At 40.2% G+C, this 23,392-nt stretch overlaps 1 pseudogene; it reads left to right on the top strand.

Annotated features, from left to right (window-relative positions):
* LOC145399274 (uncharacterized) overlaps positions 1-23,392 on the top strand; it is a 326,005-nt pseudogene that overhangs the window by 287,573 nt on the left and 15,040 nt on the right.

Below are 23,392 nucleotides of genomic sequence, written 5' to 3' on the forward strand. Positions count from 1 at the left end.
CTGCAGACATTGTGGAAAAATTAAAGTTACCAGTTATCGGCAAGGTAAATCTAGCCATTACAGGATTCTTAACAACTAGGAAGGCTCAGTCTTTTGATTTAGTTAGACCTGTAATACAATTAGGCAGATTTAAATGCCGTATAACAGCAGCTGTGCTTGATACTGTGGAGACAAGTATATACATAAAGGGATTGAAGGAAACCTCTGATCATTTGCAAAGCTCAGGGATAAAGTTGGCTAAACAGAATGTTGAATCAGATACTGTGGGTCCCATAAAAATGATAATTGTGCTGATTATTGTGGAAGATTCCTACATAGGATTTTCAAAAGGAATAAGGTACAGTTGTTCAAGAGTCCAGGAGGTAACCTTATTATGGGTCAGTTGCCTTTTCCAAAACAAGTTAAAGGAGAGGCCAAACTAGTAGACTCAGTCTTTGTTACCCCCACACAGTCATTGATGGTAGCTAGAATAGGTGCAGAATTAGAACCTACTCAGATAAATGACTTGTTGGATGAAAACATTGAACCTGTACACAAACTGTGGGACCTAGACAGTATAGGTATACACTCTGAGGAACCAACCCCTGAAGATAAAATAACTTTGGATCTGTATAATCAGTCTGTGGAATTTAAGGATGAACAATATTGGGTAGGATTACCATGGAAACTAAACCACTCAGAGTTACCAACAAATTACCAAGCAGCTAAAGCTCAGTTAAATTCTCTTCAAAGAAAGTTGAGAGATAAACCAGAACATCTGACCCTATATGATAATATTATAAGGGATCAATTGAAGAATAAATTTATAGAAGAGGTAGAATACCCTGTTAACCACAAAGAAGGACACTACTTACCACATCATGCTGTAAACAAGGATTCAGTAACTACTCCCATAAGGATAGTATTCAACTGTAGTAGTAAAGCCTATACTCTGGACCTACACTAACAGAGAAGTTAGGGAATGTGTTACTAAGATTTAGAGAGAAACCTTACGCTTACACAGCAGACATTAGTAAGGCTTTTCTCAGAACAGGACTGAGAGATGAGGATAGGAAATTTACAAAATTCCTCTGGCCTCATGATCCTCAAAATCAGGATAGTCCATTGAAAACTTACTGTTTCCGATCGGTGCTCTTTGGCACTTGTGCTAGTCCTTTCCTACTTTGCAACACTTTAAAGCATCATTTTGAAAATGCCAAATGTCCAGAAATAGGGCAGGCTTTTTATATGGATAATTTGCAAGGTGTTGCTGATACAGAATCGGAAGCTTTGAAGGCTTATGAAGTAGCCAATTCCGAATGTGGGAAGGCAAATTTGCCGTTACAGAGCTGGAATACAAATTCACCGCTTTTGAGGAATAAAATACAAGAGGACTATCCAGATTCTGACATTCCCAAAATTCAAAATGTGTTAGGTCTTAACTGGGATACAACAGCTGATGTAATAAGTTTGAAACCAATTAAGTTCTCTGATGTCACTCTCACCAAGAGGTCCTTGTTAAGCAAGGTTTCCAAGCTATTTGACCCATTAGGATTTGTTAGTCCTATAGTTATTAGGGGCAAATGTTTAGTACAGGAGGCTTGGTGAGAAAAATCAGACTGGGACACTGAATTAGGTGAGACATATGTGGAACAATGGGAACAGATTAGAAAGGAGTTTGAAACCACATCAAGCATATGTATTCCCAGGGAAATGAACAGTAATGAGAAGTCGCACTTACACATATTTTGTGATGCTTCTCAAAGGGCCTATGGAGCAGTAGCTTATTGCGCAACTGGAGAGGATAGTAAGATTATTATGTCCAAAGCCAGAGTTGCGCCAATGAAAGAAAGAACCCTACCTCAAATGGAATTGGCTTCCATAGAAGTAGGAACTAAATTGGCCAGGTATATAACGATTACTCTTGATACTCAGTTTGAGGATATTTACATATGGACTGACAGTGAGATTTGTCTTTACTGGATAGGGAAGGAAGACAGCAAAATTCCTTTCGTCCGTAATAGAGTGAAGACTATTAAAGAGCTGTCTTCCAAATTTAATTTCATGCATGTGTCCTCCAAACAAAATCCAGCCGATCTGCTCTCGAGAGGTTCGACCGTAAGGAGACTGATCAAAGATAATTTGTGGTTTAAAGGTCCTAAATGGTTACTCACTAAGGATTGGCCTGAACAGAAACAGTACAGTATTGCTGAGATTAGTGCAGTGAACTTGGATCCTATAATACCTGAGCCAGAAGTAATTGACATCAGCCGATTCTCGTCAATAAGACAACTTCTAAATACTACTAAATTGGTTGTTGAATTTTTGAATAAGAAGGTGGGGTTTCAGAAATTAGATCCCCTAGAATACTGGCTGAAAAGAGTACAAAAAAATTCTTACGGGGAAATATATAAACTTTTAGGCCAAGACACTGGAAAAGGGAATAAGCTGATGAAGAATTTAGGCTTGTTCTTAGACGGAAAAGGTCTGATAAGATGTCGAGGCCGATTGGTAAAGGCTGACTTGCCCATCCAAACCAAACATCCCATTTTATTACCTAAGAGTGGATGCTTTGTACAACTTATTATAAAGGAAGCCCATGATTCCACTCTCCATGGAGGTGTACTGCAGACCTTAGCCCAAATTTGGGAAAGGTACTGGATTCCTAAGGGTAGACAGGTTATTAAAAAATATCTCAAAAACTGCATCATTTGTAGGAGGTATGAGCAGCGACCTTGTATCTACCCAGGACCACCAGCCCTACCGAAGGATAGGGTGAACATAAGTCGGCCCTTCCATATGCACAGGGGCTATAACTGTTACGGGTGAGGAAACTCCCCATAAAGTTTACATTTGTTTATTTACTTGTGCCTACACAAGGGCAGTCCATCTAGAATTAGCGGAAGACCTAAGCTCAGAGACATTCCTCAATGTCTTTCGCAGATTTGCCGCTAGAAGGTCTTGTCCTGGCAAGTTAATAAGCGACAACAGAACTAATTTCGTTGGAGCAGCACCTTTACTGTTGAACCTAATGAACGACCCAAACGTTAAGTCAGCGCTGGGAATCCGAAATTGTATTTGGCAGTTCACAGCTCCAAGAGCTCCATGGCAAAATGGATTCACCGAAAGAATGATTGGTATTGCCAAGAACTGCCTGAGGAAAACACTACATAGAACTAAGATCACGAGAGAAGATTTAAGAACAGTAATAACTGAAACTGAAACCAGGATTAATAATAGACCCTTGACTTATCAAGATGACACTAGCGACTCGCTAGAGGCCTTAAAACCGGCTCACATGTTATATGGCAGGAAGCTCCATCCGATGCCTTGTGTGGATATCCAGGAAGAAGTTGATGATCCTAACATAGAAAATAATGATTTAGGACAACATCTGCGGGAGGGATATCAACGTCTGAAAAGGGTGCTGGATACTTGGAATAGACATTGGAGCGAAGAGTATCTTTTGAGCCTATGCGAGAGGATTTATGGAGCTCAAGCTGCCAGCAACAAATCAGTTATTAACATAGGAGACGTGGTCTTAGTGAAGACTGAACAGCCAAGATCCCAGTGGCCATTAGCTAAAGTGATCTCCACACACCCAGATTCTGAAGGGGTGATGAGACTCGTAAAAATAAAATGCAGGGGACATACCAGTATAAAAACTATTGATAAACTGGTACCCCTTGAGTTAGCAGCCACTCCGGATCCAGAGTATGGTGAAGATCAAACGGGTCAAAGAGGCGCGACCTAGTAGGGCCGCAGCACAAGGTTCTCGAGAACTATGGGGGGAACTCTTGGCTAAGGGTCATATTACATGATACAATGTATCATTTTCCGCCGGCTCCAAAACTGTGGGAAATATTTTCCCCCAGAGCAGTTGCGCTCTCTATTTTTATCATAGTTATCCCTGGTTAAAGGCAGAGGAAAAATTGAGACCGTTGTTAATTGTTCAAGCGGTTTTAATAACCCAGAAATTACGTTCTCTTTAATAATTCTTGTTATTGATAAATTAAATGCTACTGCATTTAACCCCCGTGGACAACTATACTTTGTAAATACATGTAATTATGTGGTATTTTCCACTGACCTAAACTGCGTCTGCGCGTTAGGTGACGTGGCAAGCAGGGAAAGATTCTCCTGTTAAGGCAGATGTGGAATTAAGATATTTACATAGTTAAAGGGAATATTTGGTCTAACTTTAGTTTAAGTAAAACTAAGATTAATTTGTTAGATTTGCCCTGTACATATCATGATGTAATTTAACTGTATTTAGTACTGTAATTAAATAAGAGTTGGCAACCCACAATTCGATGAAGAGTTGGGGCTTGCCACGTTCACTCACTCTGCTCCTAGATCTGGTGGAGTTAGCACTTTGTTCCTAGTCATTCTCAAGCTAGGTTGTACAGAAGCACCATAAGGACGCTTGCTTGCTCAAGCAACTTCACCAAGCAGCCTCATCGTCATCGGTTAACGATCACTCCCTCTTCACTAGCTAAGTAACCTTTAAGAATTGGCCAATTCAAGGGGGGATTAGCTATGAGATAGAAGATAGTTATTGTAGGTGAGTTAAGTTTAATTTACGTTTCGCCTAACTCTGTGAGACTTGTTTGATTTACTTAGACAACTTTAGGGAAGAGTAACGACCTACGAGTTGTTTACCAGAAAATTCTTACATAGCGGTGCCCCGGCAGGGATACCCACTTGTATACATTAAATATTTTTCACATTTTGGTGCCCAGAAAGAGGGCCCCGATTTGTTTACCAGAACTAGTAAACATTTTTCACATAACTAAAGGGCCACAGTCAAACTATGAAGCAATATGGCCGCCGTCTTTCTGAACTGTAAATCTTCAGAGAGAGATAATGTACTGAAAAGCATTTGATATCCAAAGTCTTTAAAGTACACGTTCAAAAATATCAACGGGGCACTTAGAAATATATGGAAATTTTCCAGGTTCTGATGGCAAATCATTAAAGCACAAGAGATAAATGGAGTGGAAAGATGGCGTAGTCAGCATCAGTGATAGGATTGTCAGCGTTGTGGCTTCAACTGTGTGTAATCATTGGTGAGTCACAGGTGTCACAGGTATCTAGGTGAGCTTGATCATTTCCCCGTCAGGACGATCGTGTGGAGGGTGTTCACTGCGTCATTCAAGGATAGACACCACCAGTAAGTTACTGTGTTATCCATGTCTGATATGCTAAATTAAAAATGTATACGGAACTGATTAATTCTTTGGTATAACTTTAGAAGTAACCAACGTTACCGATTTTCATTATATTACGTCCCTGAACTATTCTAACCAAGACTTACCTTTTAAGGCTAGTTTGAGTTGGGGCAGCTAATTTTGTAGGGGTGGTCATATAGTGGCTTAGGTTAGGCTATCTGTCAGTAGCGGATGAATGTCGCGCCATATTGGCTGGTGCAGGAATGTGCACTAGGTCTGTCAGGCCCTAGGTTAGGTTAGGTTAGTTTGGGTTAGTGCAGAATAGTGTGTTTTCAATTAATTTTGATCTTGATTTGGGGGGATAAACCCACTTTTGGAAATCTTACTCAAAATTACAAAAGGGGTATTTTCCCCCCAAAATGAAGGTCAAAACTAATTAAAACATGGTATTTTGCATTGGAAACCATAAAACTAATAATAAAAGAAAACGTTGGTTACTTCTAAATATTTACCATTACTTACTTTGAGAATGTGAATGTGTTATAATGCAGGGGGAATCGCTGCGTCCGTTTGGTAAGGAATTACCCTGTATGCTTGTTTGGATCAGGTCTGTTTTCATGTTTCATTCCCTTTCAGAGAATTTTTAAGCTGTTGTCAGTTTTTGTGTGGTGTAGTAATTATCCAGTTAAACATACACTTTACTTGAACGAGTAGAAGGACCTTACCAATTCAATTCATATTCCTCCAGTTTGTTTTCTGTATTATTATGACTGTTTTCAGGTGGTATTTGTTTTCAGGTGGTAAATTACCTTTAACTGCTGAAAAAGTTCCCACTGTTTTTATCATCATGTTCCTAAAGCTGTACCTACGATTGTTTTGTTTTACGTACTCAAAGGTGGTTTTCGTTTCCCAGCATTCCAAGTGGAGGCTAGGTTAGGTTAGGTTAGATCAAATGAAATTATTAGGTACAGTTAAGCTAGGTTAGGTTAGGTTTAGTTAAACACTTAGGTTAGGACAGTCTCTTCTGCCATTACAGCAGGCAAATAAAGAGTTGACACAGCAGAGCACAGCTAAAAAACAAGAGGGAAATGCTTATGTACCACCCCAGAAATAATGTGAAAACTATATGTAACAGACAATCAGGAAGAAGAAGAACTGGTATAGTAAGATGCTTTTACTGCATCAGATAAAGCGTACCGTAAACTGGGGTGAATTCGGACTCGGGGCGAATTCGGATATTATTGCAATAAAAAGTTGTTTAAATTCATTAATGAATAAACATATTGGAAATCTGTTTGCTCCCAATTGTTTGTAATTCTTTACTGTACATTCGTTATTGCTTTTCTTTCCTTTACAGGTGGCTTTACATTGAGTGACAAGCCAAATGGTTTCCTGTAAGCCAAGAAACCATTTACAACGCTGGATGGTAACCATATAACCAAACCATACGTGCTCCCTACGTGTCAACAAGTGGGTTGGTGGAGGGTTAGTGCCCCTCCCTGTAAAACAAATAACTCCTAGTCAAATGGCCACCCCTTACGGGATTGTGGCGTCTGGCAATAGATAGATAGATAGAGACTTTCGTGTATAAAGATACTTAATATATCACGTGACACATACCAGATGTATACTAAAAAGCATACATATTTAAAAAGAATAAAATTTGTAACATTGGCAAACTTTCTTTGGCAGAAATGTTAATGAATAGATGCAGGAAAATCTTCGGTGCCCGGATGTACTTTCATGCGTAGTGTGAAAGTGCAAAGTAAGTAATTGGCGTTATCTTCTCAATTAATGTCTTAACTGGGCATTTAATGAAATTTTTAAAATTTTAATGCAAATTGGAGTCAGTTCGGACATGGGGTGAATTCGGACAGGGGGAGTATGAACATAAAAGTAACACTTTTTACAATGTACAATTGCTTATAATTTGCCAGATGTGGATACTGTGTGTAATTGGGTTCATATGTATCATTTACAGGTATACTCTTGAGCTTTTATGGTACTACCTGTTTAAACAAGGTCACCCAATGACTCGAACATTTTAAGAAAAGAACTGGTGGAGATCAAGGTCCTTATCGTAGTGAAAAAGGCAAGCAAAAAACTGGTAAAGCCAAATAACTATGTTAAATATCACCTGTAACTTACAATCCATCAGTCTTCCAAAAACGAAATTATTAGTCAAGAAATGATTGTTCCATGTACAGTACTAAGGTTTGTTGCTAGATTTATCTTATCTACATGTGTTCTAATATGTTTTATTTAAACCAAGGAAAAAAATAAAATTGCTGTTGTGTTCATATCTCATTATAGTCATTAGCTTATTTTGTCAGGGAGTGGCATTATTTTTGTACTGGAAGAACATTTTTTTAAAAGCCCCAGAGCGTCCGAAATGGCCCCACATACGTCCGAGACTAAACTGGGAACCCAGGGTAGTCATATGCATTCATTTTCTATTTATGTACGAATTTATACAGTGTGTCCGAATTCACCAAAGCTTGAATACAAATTTGGACACCCATTACTATTTTTGCTATAATTATATATGAAACATTTTAAATTTTTTACTGATATGATTCAATACCCTAGTGGACCAGCTCAACATACAGTACTTATGCTCTTGGACTGAATTAAAAACTAGATTACATGGCACAAAAAAATGGAAAAATCATCCGAATTCACCCCAGTTTACGGTATGTGTACCATTATTCAAAACTGACTTTTGTTATTGTGCAGATAACACAAGAAGATGGCTGGCAAACTATTCAGCAGGCAGATGTACACATGTAACATTTGCCGGTCAGTCTTCGAACATAGAAACTTCACAAATGGCGTCCCTCAAGGATCTGTTTTGTCCCCTACTCTCGTTAACCTATACATGCATGACATACCCACATCCCACACACCACAGATACACCTAGCTTCCTATGTGTATGACATAACACCTATGTGTACACACCAAAATGCAAACACAGCTGCACACATCCTCCAACCTTACCTCAACACACTACACAAATGGTTCACAAACAGACTTAAAATAGTCCCAGCCAAATCTAATGACCCCTTTCACAAACTGGACAGCAGAACACAGTCACATTCCACACCTCATCATAAACAACACTCCCCTAACACACACACACACACACACACACACACACACACACACACAATCCTTGGTGTAACATACAATACATCAATGTCATTTAAACAACACATCACAAACATTAAAGATAAATTAACACAAGACTTAGTCACTTGCCCACACAACGTTTGGACACAACAAAGAAACCACCACCACAGTATACCAACAATACATACATTCAGTGATGAATTATGCAACCCCTGCTTGGGCTTCCAACCTCACTAAAACACACTACAAAACTCTACAGACCATACAGAACAAGCCCTGAAAATAATCACAGGCTGCACAGCCACAGACCACCTACACCAAAAACCGAAGTCCTCAAAGTCAAGGGTCATCTAGACATGAGAGACACCCAAATTCTCGCCGCAGCCACCACAAACCCACATCATCCACTACACTACATGGCAGCACATTCACACACACCAAGGAATATCAAAACACCCAACATACGGTATCATACTGGTACACAAATACAGGCATTCTCCGGTTTAAGAGTCTAATTGGTTAGGTAAAACTCCATCATTAGGTGGGGTATTGTATATCAGGGTACTTTTAACATATATTTTATTGTGGACTGTTTACCAGCCCTGGGTTTCCCCCCAAACCAAGTCCAAAACCCACCCAGATGAGCCCCAAAAGAAGGTTTAAAGCTAATCTAAATGGCCTAACAGCTGTCAAGAAAGCTAACCTAAGCTTAACACCTTTAAAGAACTCACTAAAACCAACAAATAAGATCTGAATATCATCAGATATAAGTCTGGAGAAAATCAGGCTTAGTAAACTGTACCCCAAAATGACAATGTTCACCCCACCTATGGCTAAAACACATTAATCAGAGTCTAAAAACAGTTTATAAATCAACCTAAACACACAATTTTAGTCTAAAATATCAAAATCGGTAAGAAAAATCAAAACCCATCATTTAACTGAGGTTTAGCCATTGTTAGGCGGGGTATGGTGCAGTTTCTAGTGCAATTTCTACCCCCATCATTAAGCCTGGGTATCTAATCTAAGGGTATCATATATCGTGGTATTACTGTACTGTCATCTCTTCCCCATCCTGCCTCAGACCAGCTTGCAGAAGCATATCCATACTCAAATCACTCTCCGCTTCATTCAGTCACTCAAAGACAATACACAGCTGCATGCACAGCCTCTCGATATCCACCATTGTGAATCTTATCTCCCTCGTGAAGACAGGGTCCACCTGGCCAGGCTGAGATGTGGCCATCATCCAGCCCTCTAATTTATCAGAAGAGGCTGGATGACCCCATCGCTGATGTCTGTCCAGGATGCAACACAGCACCCCGTACTATTAGGCACATTATGGAAGACTGCATTGCACACACAGACCTACGCCAACAACACAACATCGCTCCTTGAGAACTCTATGGGAAAGCCCGGTCTCGGCCATGGCCTTCCTTAGGGACTCATGGCTGTTTGGCCAGACTGCCTAGGGAACAACTACTACTCCTACTACACCATCTTGTGGTGTGCTGAAGACAGATGGACACCATCTTGGCATGCTGTTTTTGGCACTAAATTATGCTTATCTTTGCTGATTTATCCAGAGCTACTCTAAATTTTCATAACAACCCAACCCACTGTATTTCCTGCCATGTATAAAGCACAATCCCCCCCCCCCCGCAAAAAAAAAAAGCAAAACACACACACACACACAAAGTCCTGGAGTGGGACAGGGCTACAGGTTGAGGTGGCTGGCATGAAGGCCACCAACAGAAGCAAATCACTCAATGGCATTACTAATTATTACCAAAAATAGAGACTTAGATGAGCTTGTATTATGATAAATACACGGTAAGGTAAGCATTCTGTGGGTTAGATACCACACACATCATGGATCAAGGTACTGCATCATGCCAGGCCCAGTGTAAATCATAAACAAAAAACAGCTGATTCCATTGAATGTATCGTAGTGGTGAAAGACTTGTAGTTCTTGTATTTCCACCTTAAATAAATGCTTTAATGCCAAATTATTATCTATCTATCTCTCTATTGCCAGACGCCACAATCCCGTAAGGGGTGGCCATTTGTCATTGAGTTAGTTGTTTTACGGGGAGGGGCACCCTCCACCAACCCACTTGCTGACACGTAGGGAGCACATATGATTTGGTTATATGGTTACCACCCAGCATTGTAAATGGTTTCTTGGCTTACAGGAAACCATTTGGCATGTCACTCAATGTAAAGACACCTGTAAAGGAAAGAATAGCAATAAGAATTGACAGGAAAGATAGGAGTAATAGGAAAAGAGGAGGGCAGGCACAGAAAAAGAATGATGTAGGCTAAGGAAGAAGTAGGCAGCACTACATCAAGTAAGTAGATGATGGTTGCCACCACTTCCAAACCTAATTTATGATATTTCAGTTTGGATAAGTTACCATAGGTTAGTTTAGGTTAGATTGGGCTAGTTTATGGTTAAATAAAGTTAGTTTGGACTGTGTTAGGTTAGGTTAGGGTTGGCTTGCGTAAGTTAGGTTACCAGTAGGTTATTTTTGGTTGGGCTTGTTTATATTGTTAGGTTAGACAATTAAAGTGAGGTAAGACGTGTGTTTGAATAGGTACTGTAAGGTTTGGCTTGTAATAATAAGTACTGAACAAGGCTCATATTGTCCTATCTTCAGTTATCTTGGATATACAGTAATCCTTCTAATATCCGAACATCCCCACTAACCGGACATAATCGTCCTGGGATCCAATATTCCCAAAATGGTCCGAAAACTGCAAAAAGTTCGAGAAAAAAAAAAATCCCGCCCGTAATTTGAACTTGACAGGCGGGTAGTTGCGGGGAAAAGGGACTCAGGACAGTAGTGTCCTGGTGACCCTCTTGACCTGGGTCACTAGCCCCACCGTCGTGTCCTCCTGGGGTGGTGGTGTGGTAGCGGCCCGGTGGTGGGGTGGGGGGTGGTGGGATGGGTGGTCCGGCGGCGGGTATTTTATTAATATTTATTAGACTCTAAAATTTTAGGGTTTACCAAGGCTTAGCGCTGCCAGACGTACGAAGTAGGCACAGGTGATGAGCAGATCAGCCAGTGAAGACAGACGGATGTTTCGGTTTCCTCGGAAATCTTGTTTTACTTCAGGCAGCATATAAATATCGACATGTTTATTTGAAGTGAACTGAGTTTTATTCTTACTCATAGGGAGTTTAATTTGTTAGTATAAATTATAACTAATTTCTGGTATTGGATAAAGATATACATATATATTTCTATGCATGCATAAACCAGGCTGTAACCGCTGTGGAATGTTTTTTTATAATTACTTTTGTTCATGCTGCATTGACACAATACTGTTTAAAAGAGAAGAAATAGAATATTTATGTGTCTTTACAACAAGTAAGATGCATGAAAAAGGACATTCAATTATTGCCCTACATGTGATTTTTTCTCCATCTGAAAAATTAAAATACTGGTGACATCTGGCATTTCTCCAGGCGCGCGAACGTGATGAATGCTGGAAGTTGCTGCTCCTCACCCTGCCCTGGGGTGGGAAAGGAGGTCTGGATGATGATGATGATGATGATGATGATGATTTTCAGTATACATAGAAGGAGCAGGGAAACAGAGACTAAGCCAAGATTACCATGGTGAAGGTGAAGAATGCAGGTGTTTCAATATGACGGCCATAAGTCACACACTCGCTGAGGTGATAGCCCTCCATGTTATACAGCTGAGTGATGTGTACACAGACACATCATTGATACGTCCTAACTAAAGGGCAACAATCAAACTCTAAAGCCATATGGTCGCCGTCTTTCTAAACAAAAATTCCCTCCTAGAGATCGCGTATATGTGCACTTGAAATCTTAATATTTTAAAGTAAACATTCAAAAATATTACCATGGCATTTATGAATATATGGAACTTTGCCAGGTTTTGAAAATAAACCGATAAAAGACAAATGCGAGTGGCAAGATGGCGGAATTAGCATCAGTGATGAGTGATTGTTGTCAGTCTTGTGGCATCAGCTGGCTGTGTGGACCAGCGTTGCCATAAGTACGATAGTTATCATATATGTACGACAATAATGCCTTTGGCACGATGTACGATACCATTTTCTATTATCGTACGGTTAGTATGATAATTTTGGGTTGAATGCTAGCGTGGCAGTAAATTTTGTGGCACGCATAGCTAATCATGCACAGTTGTTGCACAGTTTGACAGATGAGTGATCTTAAGGGTTAATGTAATTGTGATCACTGAAAATACTTCTTTTATTGTCTTGGTGAGTTATCATCTGCAAGAGGAAGCACATTTCTAAGAGTTCTCTGTTTAAGTTTTATGGACTGCATTCTGCTGCTAATCAGACTGATTTTCTAGAGTGACACAAAAGCTATTTTTTGTAACATTATTTTTGTAATAAAAGATATGATTATATTGTTATAATAATATTATCATGCGATTTTCATGGTGTGCCCTAATTAGTTTGATACAAAATAAAGTGATAAATATACACCAAAGTATACGTCAGTACCTAACAAAATTAAGGTACTGATGAATATTTATTGTAATGGGTAAGTTTTCAGTAAATACACCAAGGTATCGGCGACAGTTTTAAAATCCATAGATTATTAACCCTTTAACCGCGGGTATTGTTTTGGTCTGACTGTCCTCTCCCGCGGGGGTTTCAGCCAAATGTAAACAAACCTTTAAACCTTAATAACTCTGCACAGAATAAAGCTAGAGAAAAAAATAAGGTACCATTAGAAAGTACTAACCTTCAGCTTTCCATTGATGTAGGTTTCATGACTTTGTTGACTTTCACAGGACGGGCAGTGCCGTTAGAAGTGAGGGGTGTAAAATCACTATTTTTTGCTCACACATCATTACCTTCGCTCATACACCATTACCAAATGCCAACCTCATTCTGATAATAATACTATAAACATATATGAACACTGCACATACGATAAACACCCACTCTTTGTTCACTGAGGCAGGTAAAAGGCACTGTAATTACCTGCACTTCACTGCCACATCAGCGGTGTTGTAATCACTATTTTTCGCTCACACACCATTACCAAATGCCAACCTCATTCTGATAATAATACTATAAATATATATGAACACTGCACATACGATAAACACCCACTCTGTGTTCACTGAGGCAGGTAAAAGGCACTGTAATTGCCTGCACTTCACTGCCACATCAGCAGTGTTGTAATCACTATTTTTCGCTCACACACCATTACCAAATGCCAATCACATTCTGATAATAATACTATAAACATATATGAACACTGCACATACGATAAACACCCACTCTGTGTTCACTGAGACAGGTAAAAGGCACTGTAATTGCCTGCACTTCACTGCCACATCAACATGTGTTGTCACTCACACAGCTGGACAGATACTGATGCGCGCTTGGTCAGGGGTGGGGTGGGGGGCCCAGGGGGTGGGAGGTGGGGCCCCAGGGGGGAAAGAGGGAGGTGGGGGTCGGCTGGAGTGAAAGAACTTAATAGCTACTCTCCCTTGAAACAATTGGCGCACGGAAAAAACGCGGGGTATTCAAAATATTCACAAACATTCGAGAATGACACCCGCGGTTTGGTCCAGTTTTTGCAACGTCATTCTGGAATGACACCCGCGGTTAAAGGGTTAAAGTACAATAGTGAATTTAATAAGGTACGATAATTCCACCAAAAATACGATAATTTTGAAGAGCCGGTACGAAAATTCCCATCCAAAAGTGTGGCAACGCTGGTGTGGACTGTGCTGTGGTGAAGTGTACTTGATAATTTCCCCGTCAGGACGATCGTGTGGAGGGTGTTCACTGCGTCACTGAGGGATGGACACCAACCGTAAGTTACTGTGTTATCGATGTCTGATATGCTAAATTATAAATGCGTACAGAACTGATTAATTCTTTACCAAACGGGCGTGGCCTTTCCATGTTTTTTATTGAATGTTTCACAGGTTACTTTTCCTGGATTGCCACAGCTACTAAAGATTTTTATAAACAACTTCTGAAAGCTGAAAGTGAAGATTTAGAAAGTGTAAAATATTTCGCCTTCTGCGCCGGCCATATTTAACATTCATGGTGTATTTTTAGATTTGAAAGCCGGCTGTGAAACGCAAGTGAGGTTAGGCTGGATTAGATTAGGTTTGGTTAAATCATTAAGTTTGCCATCGCTTTGACACGGGATACACTGATGTTCCCAGTTGGAGAGATGGTTGGTAAACAACGCCGAATTTTTTAAGCTGTTGTCAGTTTTTGTGTGGTGTAGTAATTATCCAGTTAAACATACACTTTACTTGAACGAGTAGAAGGACCTTACCAATTCAATTCATATTCCTCCAGTTTGTTTTCTGTATTATTATGACTGTTTTCAGGTGGTAAATTACCTTTAACTGCTGAAAAAGTCCCCACTGTTTTTATCATCATGTTCCTAAAGCTGTACCTACGATTGTTTTGTTTTACGTACTCAAAGGTGGTTTTCGTTTCCCAGCATTCCAAGTGGAGGCTAGGTTAGGTTAGGTTAGATCAAATGAAATTATTAGGTACAGTTAAGCTAGGGTAGGTTAGGTTTAGTTAAACACTTAGGTTAGGACAGTCTCTTCTGCCATTACAGCAGGCAAATAAAGAGTTGACACAGCAGAGCACAGCTAAAAAACAAGAGGGAAATGCTTATGTACCACCCCAGAAATAATGTGAAAACTATATGTAACAGACAATCAGGAAGAAGAAGAACTGGTATTGTAAGATGCTTTTACTGCATCAGATAAAGCGTACCGTAAACTGGGGTGAATTCGGACTCGGGGCGAATTCGGATATTATTGCAATAAAAAGTTGTTTAAATTAATTAATAATTAATGAATAAACATATTGGAAATCTGTTTGCTCCCAATTGTTTGTAATTCTTTACTCTACTTTCGTGTATAAAGATACTTAATATATCACGTGACACATACCAAATATATACTAAAAAGCATACATATGTAAAAAGAATAAAATTTGTAACATTGGTAAACTTTCTTTGGCAGAAATGTTAATGAATAGATGCAGGAAAATCTTCAGTGCCCGGATGTACTTTCATGCGTAGTGTGAAAGTGCAAAGTAAGTAATTGGCGTTATCTTCTCAATTAATCTCTTAACTGGGCATTTAATGAAATTTTTAAAATTTTAAGGCAAATTGGAGTCAGTTCGGACATGGGGTGAATTCGGTCAGGGGGAGTATGAACGAAAAAGTAACACTTTTTACAATGTACAATTGCTTATAATTTGCCAGATGTGGATACTGTGTGTAATTGGGTTCATATGTATCATTTACAGGTATACTCTTGAGCTTTTATGGTATACCTGTTTAAACAAGGTCACCCAATGACTCGAACATTTAAGAAAAGAACTGGTGGAGATCAAGGTCCTTATCGTAGTGAAAAAGGCAAGCAAAAAACTGGTAAAGCCAAATAACTATGTTAAATATCACCTGTAACTTATAATCCATCAGTCTCCCAAAAACGAAATTATTAGTCAAGAAATGATTGTTCCATGTACAGTACTAAGGTTTGTTGCTAGATTTATCTTATCTACATGTGTTCTAATATGTTTTATTTAAACCAAGGAAGTAATGCGAGTATAAGTGGCTGGGGAATGGCTGGGAGAATGAGGGAGGTAAGAAGACAGGAAGAAATCAGTAGGATAGAAGTTGTGGACGCAGTGAAGGAAGTTAAATTGGGGAAAGCCCCAGGAATTGAGGGATTGTGTGGTGAAATGCTGAAGCATGGGGGAGAGATAGTAGTAGAATGGATGTGGAAGATGTGCAGATTGGCCTGGCAGGAAGGTAGAGTCCTGGAGGATTGGAAGTCAGGTATAATTATTCCCTTGTACAAAGGATGTGGATGTGGTTGAAAAGATTAGGAGAAATACACTGAGGTGGTTTGGACATGTGGAGAGAATGGAGAATGAAAGACTGACTAAGAGGGTGTATGTAGGTGAGGTGGAGGGAGGGAGAGGGAGGGGTAGACCGAGGATGAGGTGGAGGGATGGAGTTGAGAGGTATATGAGGGAGGGGGGGGTGAGTTGGTGGGAGGGGAGTCAAATGGTGGGTGACAGAATGACTTGGAGGCGTTTTGTCTGCGGCCACCCTTTGCGGGATTAGGGCGTCGGGCTATAGATAGATAGATAAATAGACAAAGGAAAAGGGGAAAAAGAAGTGTGTGGTAATCATAGGGGCATTTGTCTTCTTAGTATAATAGGAAAAGTGTATGGTAGGATACTTATAGACAGAGTTAGAGAAAGAACAGAGAAATTAGTTGGAGAAGAACAGGGAGGCTTTAGGAAGGGAAGAGGTTGTGTAGATCAGATATTCATTCTTAGATCTTTAGTGGAAAAGTTTCTAGAGAAGGGAAAGAAGTTGTATGCGGCTTTCATGGATTTGGAGAAAGCATATGACAGGGTGGATAGACAAGGATTGTGGAAAGTGTTAAGAATATATGGAGTAGATGGGAAGTTGTTGAATGCTGTGAAGAGTATGTATGATGGTGCGAAGGCTGCAGTGCGTGTGGATGGTGAACTAAGTGAATTTTTCTCTTTGAAAGTTGGTTTGAAACAGGGATGTGTCATGTCTCCATGGTTATTCAATCTGTACATGGATGGGGTAATAAAAGAGGTACAAGGTAGGGTAGTGGATGTTGGAGTGGCCCTGGTGAGAGAGGATAGTGTTTGGAAACTCCCTGTACTGTTGTTTGCAGATGATACTGTGTTGTTGAGTGAAGACGAAGGGGAGCTGCAAGGCTTGGTGGATGAGTTTGAGAGAGTATGTAAGAAACGGAGCCTAAAGGTGAATGTAGGGAAGAGTAAAGTGATGGTCTTTGAGAGAGGTGAAGTTAGTGAATGTACAGCGAGGTTGGATGGTGAGGAATTGGAAAATGTGAGTACGTTTAAGTATTTGGGTAGTGTGATGAGTAAGGATGGAGGTTTGGAGGGTGAAGTGCTTGAAAGGGTACAGCAGGGAAGAAAGGTTGCTGGTTCCTTGAAAGCAGTGATAAGAAACAGGGAAGTGAGCATGGAAGTGAAAAAGTTACTACATGACAGTATTGTGATACCAACTCTAACGTACAGAAATGAAACTTGGACATTGTTGGAAGAACACAAGTCAAGAGTGAGAGCAGTGGAAATGAGTTATTTAAGAGGAGCCTGTGGAGTCACGTGGAGAGACAGGCTGACGAATGAGGATATAAAGGAGCGTTGTGGTGTGGATGTGGATGTGATAGGAAGCGTTATGAGGAACACACTGAGGTGGTTTGACCATGTGGAGAGGATGGAGGGTGAAAGACTGACGAAGAGAGTGTATGTGAGTGAGGTGGAGGGGGGAAGAGGGAGGGGGAGGCCGAGGATGAGATGGAGGGATGGGGTGGAGAGGTATATGAGAGAGGGGGGTGTGAGTTGGGAGCAGGGCAATTAAATCGCGGGGGACAGGGCAACTTGGAGGCGATTTGTTTGTGGCCACCCCAAACGGGATTGAGGCGTCTGGCAATAGATAGATAGGTAGATAGAAAAAAATAAAATTGCTGTTGTGTTCATATTTCATTATAGTCATTAGCTTATTTTGTCAGGGAGTGGCATTATTTTTGTACTGCAAGAACATTTTTTTAAAAGCCCCAGAGCGTCCGAAATGGCCCCACATACGTCCGAGACTAAACTGGGAACCCAGGGTAGTCATATGCATTCATTTTCTATTTATGTACGAATTTATACAGTGTGTCCGAATTCACCAAAGCTTTAGTACAAGTTCGGACACCCATTACTATATTTGCTATGATTATATATGAAACATTTTAATTTTTTTTTAATTCACCCTAGTTTACGGTATGTGTACCATTATTCAAAACTGACTTTTGTTATCGTGCAGATAACACAAGAAGATGGCTGGCAAACTATTCAGCAGGCAGATGAACACATGTAACATTTGCCAGTCAGTCTTCGAACATAGAAACTTCACAAATGGCGTCCCTCAAGGATGTGTTTTGTCCCCTACTCTCGCTAACTTATACGTGCATGACATACCCACATCCCACACACCACAGATACACCTAGCTTCCTATGTGTATGACATAACACCTACGTGTACACACCAAAACGCAAACACAGCTGCACACATCCTCCAACCTTACCTCAACACACTACACGAATGGTTCACAAACAGACTTAAAATAGTCCCAGCCAAATCTAATGACCCTTTTCACAAACTGGATGGCAAAACACAGTCACATTCCACACCTCATCATAAACAACACTCCCCTAACACACACACACACACACAATCCTTGGTGTAACATACAATACATCAATGTCATTTAAACAACACATCACAAACATTAAAGATAAATTAACACAAGACTTAGTCACTTGCCCACACAACGTTTGGACACAACAAAGAAACCACCACCACAGTATACCAACAATACATACATTCAGTGATGAATTATGCAACCCCTGCTTGGGCTTCCAACCTCACTAAAACACACTACAAAACTCTACAGACCATACAGAACAAGCCCTGAAAATAATCACAGGCTGCACAGCCACAGACCACCTACACCAAAAACCGAAGTCCTCAAAGTCAAGGGTCATCTAGATATGAGAGACACCCAAATTCTCGCCGCAGCCACCACAAACCCACATCATCCACTACACTACATGGCAGCACATTCACACACACCAAGGAATATCAAAACACCCAACACACGATATCATACTGGTACACAAATACAGGCATTCCCTGGTTTAAGAGTCTAATTGGGTAGGTAAAACTCCATCATTAGGTGGGGTATTGTATATCAGGGTACTTTTAACATATATTTTATTGTGGACTGTTTACCAGCCCTGGGTTTCCCCCCAAACCAAGTCCAAAACCCACCCAGATGAGCCCCAAAAGAAGGTTTAAAGCTAATCTAAATGACCTAACAGCTGTCAAGAAAGCTAACCTAAGCTTAACACCTTTAAAGAACTCACCAAAACCAACAAATAAGATCTGAATATCATCAGATATAAGTCTGGAGAAAATCAGGCTTAGTAAACTGTACCCCAAAATGACAATGTTCACCCCACCTATGGCTAAAACACATTAATCAGAGTCTAAAAACAGTTTATAAATCAACCTAAACACACAATTTTAGTCTAAAATATCAAAATTGGTAAGAAAAATCAAAACCCATCATTTAACTGAGGTTTAGCCATTGTTAGGCGGGGTATGGTGCAGTTTCTAGTGCAATTTCTACCCCCATCATTAAGCCTGGGTATCGCATCTAAGGGTATCGTATATCGAGGTATTACTGTACTGTCATCTATTCCCCGTACCTGCCTCAGAAGCATATCCATACTCAGATCACTCGCCGCTTCATTCAGTCACTCAAAGACAATACACAGCTGCATGCACAGCCTCTCAATATCCGCCATTGTGAATCCTATCTCCCTCGTGAAGACAGAGTCCACCTGGCCAGGCTGAGATGTGGGCATCATCCAGCCCTCTAATTTATCAGAAGAGGCTGGATGACCCCGTCGCTGATGTCTGTCCAGGATGCAACACAGCACCCCATACTATTAGGCACATTATGGAAGACTGCATTGCACACACAGACCTACGCCAACAACACAACATCTCTCCTTGAGAACTCTATGGGAAAGCCCGGTCTCGGCCATGGCCTTCCTTAGGGACTCATGGCTGTTTGGCCAGACTGCCTAGGGAACAACTACTACTGCTACTACACCATCGTGTGGTGTGCTGAAGACAGATGGACACCATCTTGGCATGCTGTTTTTGGCACTAAATTATGCTTATCTTTGCTGATTTATCCAGAGCTACTCTAAATTTTCATAACAACCCAACCCACTGTATTTCCTGCCATGTATAAAGCACAATCCCTCTCCCCCCCAAAAAAAAAAGCAAAACACACACACACACACACACACACACACACACACACACACACACACACACAGTCCTAGAGTGGAACAGGGCTACAGGTTGAGGTGGCTGGCATGATGGCCACCAACAGAATCAAATCACTCAATGGCATTACTAATTATTACTAAAAATAGAGACTTAGATGAGCTTGTATTATGATAAATACATGGTAAGGTAAGCATTCTGTGGGTTAGATACCACACACATCATGGGTCAAGGTACTGCATCATGCCAGGCCCAGTGTAAATCATAAACAAAAAACAGCTGATTCCATTGAATGTATGGTAGTGGTGAAAGACTTGTAGTTCTTGTATTTCCACCTTAAATAAATGCTTTAATGCCAAATTATTATCTATCTATCTCTCTATTGCCAGACGCCACAATCCCGTAAGGGGTAGCCATTTGTCATTGAGTTATTTGTTTTACGGGGAGGGGCACCCTCCACCAACCCACTTGCTGACACTTAGGAAGCACATATGATTTGGTTATATAGTTACCACCCAGCATTGTAAATGGTTTCTTGGCTTACAGGAAGCCATTTGGCATGTCACTCAATGTAAAGACACCTGTAAAGGAAAGAATAACAATAAGAATTGACAGGAAAGATAGGAGTAATAGGAAAAGAGGAGGGCAGGCACAGAAAAAGAATGATGTAGGCTAAGGAAGAAGTAGGCAGCACTACATCAAGTAAGTAGATGATGGTTGCCACCACCTCCAAACCTAATTTATGATATTTCAGTTTGGATAAGTTACCATAGGTTAGTTTAGGTTAGATTGGGCTAGTTTATGGTTAAATAAAGTTAGTTTGGACTGTGTTAGGTTAGGTTAGGGTTGGCTTGCGTAAGTTAGGTTACCAGTAGGTTATTTTTGGTTGGGCTTGTTTATATTGTTAGGTTAGACAATTAAAGTGAGGTAAGACGTGTGTTTGAATAGGTACTGTAAGGTTTGGCTTGTAATAATAAGTACTGAACAAGGCTCATATTGTCCTATCTTCAGTTATTTTGGATATACAGTAATCCTAATATCCGAACGCCCAATATCCGAACATCCCCACTAACCAGACATAATCGTCATGGGATCCAATATTCCCAAAATGGTCCGAAAACTGCAAAAAATTAGAAAAAAAAAAAATCCCGCCCGTAATTTGAACTTGACGGGCGGGTAGTTGCGGGGAAAAGGGACTCAGGACAGTAGTGTCCCGGTGACCCTCTTGATCTGGGTCACTAGCCCCACCGTTGTGTCCTCCTGGGGTGGTGGTGTGGTAGCGGCCCGGTGGTGGGGTTGGGGGTGGCGGGGTGTGTGGTCCGGCGGCGGGTATTTTATTAATATTTATTAGACTCTAAAATTTTAGGGTTTACCAAGGCTTAGCGCTGCCAGACGTACGAAGTAGGCACAGGTGATGAGCAGATCAGCCAGTGAAGACAGACGGCTGTTTCGGTTTCCTCGGAAATCTTGTTTTACTTCAGGCAGCATATAAATATCGACATGTTTATTTGAAGTGAACTGAGTTTTATTCTTACTCATAGGGAGTTTAATTTGTTAGTATAATTTATAACTAATTTCTGGTATTGGATTAAGATATACATACATATTTCTATGCATGCATAAACCAGGCTGCAACTGCTGTGGAATATTTTTTTATAATTACTTTTGTTCATGCTGCATTGACACAATACTGTTTAAAAGAGAAGAAATAGAATATTTATGTATCTTTACAACAAGTAAGATGCATGAAAGCCAAGAAACCATTTACAACGCTGGGTGGTAACCATATAACCAAACCATACGTGTTCCCTACGTGTCAACAAGTGGGTTGGTGGAGGGTTAGTGCCCCTCCCGGTAAAACAACTAACTCAAAGTCAAATGGCCACCCCTTATGGGAGTATGGCATCTGGCAGTAGATAGATAGATAGAAGATGCATGAAAAAGGACATTCAATTATTGCCCGACATGTGATTTTTTCTCCATCTGAAAAATTGAAATACTGGTGACATCTGGCATTTCTCCAGGCGCGCGAACGTGATGAATGCTGGAAGTTGCTGCTCCTCACCCTGCCCTGGGGTGGGAAAGGAGGTCTGGATGATGATGATGATGATGATGATGATGATTTTCAGTATACATAGAAGGAGCAGGGAAACAGAGACTAAGCCAAGATTACCATGGTGAAGGTGAAGAATGCAGGTGTTTCAATATGACGGCCATAAGTCACACACTCGCTGAGGTGATAGCCCTCCATGTTATACAGCTGAGTGATGTGTACACAGACACATCATTGATACGTCCTAACTAAAGGGCAACAATCAAACTCTAAAGCCATATGGTCGCCGTCTTTCTAAACAAAAATTCCCTCCAAGAGATCGCGTATATGTGCACTTGAAATCTTAATATTTTAAAGTATACATTCAAAAATATTACCATGGCATTTATGAATATATGGAACTTTGCCAGGTTTTGAAAATAAACCAATAAAAGACAAATACGAGTGGCAAGATGGCGGAATTAGCATCAGTGATGAGTGATTGTTGTCAGTCTTGTGGCGTCAGCTGGCTGTGTGGACCAGTGTTGCCATAAGTACGATATTTATCATATATGTATGACAATAATGCCTTTGGCACGATGTACGATACCATTTTCTATTATCGTACGGTTAGTATGATAATTTTGGGTTGAATGCTAGCGTGGCAGTAAATTTTGTGGCACGCATAGCTAATCATGCACAGTTGTTGCACAGTTTGACAGATGAGTGATCTTAAGGGTTAATGTAATTGTGATCACTGAAAATACTTCTTTTATTGTCTTGGTGAGTTATCATCTGCAAGAGGAAGCACATTTCTAAGAGTTCTCTGTTTAAGTTTAATGGACTGCATTCTGCTGCTAATCAGACTGATTTTCTAGAGTGACACAAAAGCTATTTTTTGTAACATTATTTTTGTAATAAAAGATATGATTATATTATTATATTAATATTATTATGCGATTTTCATGGTGTGCCCTAATTAGTCTGATACAAAATAAAGTGATAAATATACACCAAAGTATACGTCAGTACCTAACAAAATTAAGGTACTGATGAATATTTATTGTAATGGGTAAGTTTCCAGTAAATACACCAAGGTATCGGTGACAGTTTTAAAATACATAGATTATTAAACTACAAAAGTGAAT

The sequence above is a fragment of the Coenobita brevimanus genome, chromosome 48, assembly GCF_032717465.1.
Source record: "Coenobita brevimanus isolate Jiangsu-jjx chromosome 48, ASM3271746v2, whole genome shotgun sequence".
Taxonomy (NCBI): domain Eukaryota; kingdom Metazoa; phylum Arthropoda; class Malacostraca; order Decapoda; family Coenobitidae; genus Coenobita; species Coenobita brevimanus.